Source organism: Sinocyclocheilus anshuiensis, unplaced genomic scaffold (genome assembly GCF_001515605.1).
Source record: "Sinocyclocheilus anshuiensis isolate Anshui unplaced genomic scaffold, SAMN03320099.WGS_v1.1 scaffold256, whole genome shotgun sequence".
In the NCBI taxonomy this organism is placed as follows: domain Eukaryota; kingdom Metazoa; phylum Chordata; class Actinopteri; order Cypriniformes; family Cyprinidae; genus Sinocyclocheilus; species Sinocyclocheilus anshuiensis.
The window spans coordinates 1,156,428-1,157,719 of record NW_015558587.1 but is presented as its reverse complement, the minus strand read 5'-3'; the positions used below and the strand labels follow the sequence as shown (position 1 = coordinate 1,157,719).

General features: G+C 31.3%; 1 long non-coding RNA gene across 1 annotated transcript in view; it reads left to right on the top strand.

Moving 5' to 3' along the window:
- Window positions 1-246: 246 nt before the first annotated feature.
- The window catches only part of LOC107679912 (uncharacterized), a 1,549-nt gene continuing 503 nt past the window's right edge, over window positions 247-1,292 (top strand). Inside the window, exons 1-2 of the long non-coding RNA XR_001633098.1 lie at window positions 247-460; window positions 1,173-1,174. This is a non-coding gene — a long non-coding RNA (uncharacterized LOC107679912). The remainder of the gene's footprint in view (window positions 461-1,172; window positions 1,175-1,292) is intronic.

Sequence of the window (1,292 nt, the reverse complement as noted above, 5' to 3'; positions counted from 1 at the left end):
AGATGGTTCTACACCTTCATTTGAGTCCAGCTGTGTTTGATTATACTGATTGGACTTGATTAGGAAAGCCACACACCTGTCTATATAAGACCTTCCAAAGTGCACACACACAGCAGTGAACACACACACACACCGTGAACACACACCCGGAGCAGTGGGCAGCCATTTCTTCTTGTTTCAAGCATAAACGCTTCAATTTAAATATTTTAAGACTTTTACATTTGCATCTCAAGTAAACGATGTTTAGATGTTTCTATTGGAAAACAATTTTTTTTTGCAACATTTAGTGTCATGACTATGAATTTATAACTTGTTGGATGGATGAATAAAGACTTTAAAAACCTGCAGAAACCCTAATAAAGTAATTCATTTTGTGTAATTCAACTCATTCTCAATATACTGTGTGTTTCTTTTTAATTGATGAATCAAATCTAATGTTTGTGAAGAATATATGAAAAAAGTATTTCATGCTAGTCGGCCCGAATCAGTTTTCTAAAGCGTTTTTGAAAAATCGCTTACCCCACCTTTAACATTTATAGGGCATTTTGGGGGTTCTAATATTCTATCATGGAGCATGAAGTATTTTTGGTAACAGTTAACTCGACGCCTGTATGCATAATGCATTATAATTTTTGAAAGGTTGTTTTTCCTTTGTTTTAATGCATTATGTGCAACAATGAATAGATAAATATTATAATTTATTATAACTGTGGTTATAATTATTCTTAAGCTCAGCCAATGCATTGTAAGGTGCATTACAAGGCATAATTAATGCATTAAAAACATTTATAATTCATTATATATAAAAGCTTAAGTATTACCGTACATTATTTATTTAAAAAAAATTTTTTTTTTAATGTAATTAGGTTGATTTTGTTTGCCATTGTGTTGGTGGTGTCTTATTTTTAGCATTGCACTAGAAAATGTTCTCGTTCAAGTTTGAAGTGTTTCTAACTGAACACCAGTTATTACAAACAGCTAAAAGTTAGGCAAAGCTTCCTTTTTACATGTTGTGCACATTACTGAATTCTCTGTAACTTTCTCTGATTTTATAACTGGCTTTGCAACTCGTGTGAACACTTATGCAGAACTAAAGGAAAGCTTTACAATGATTTAGATTTTCCCTTTAAGAAGATAAAGACATGATTTCACACAATGACAAGCAATTTGAGAAGTTAAAGGTGATGTGTGATTTTTTTTTTTTATGTTATAACACCTCCTCTCCAAGCTCAACTTCTAGCAAGCCATTCATAGGTTCATTCCTAAAAAAAAAAAAAAAATAATAAATAGGA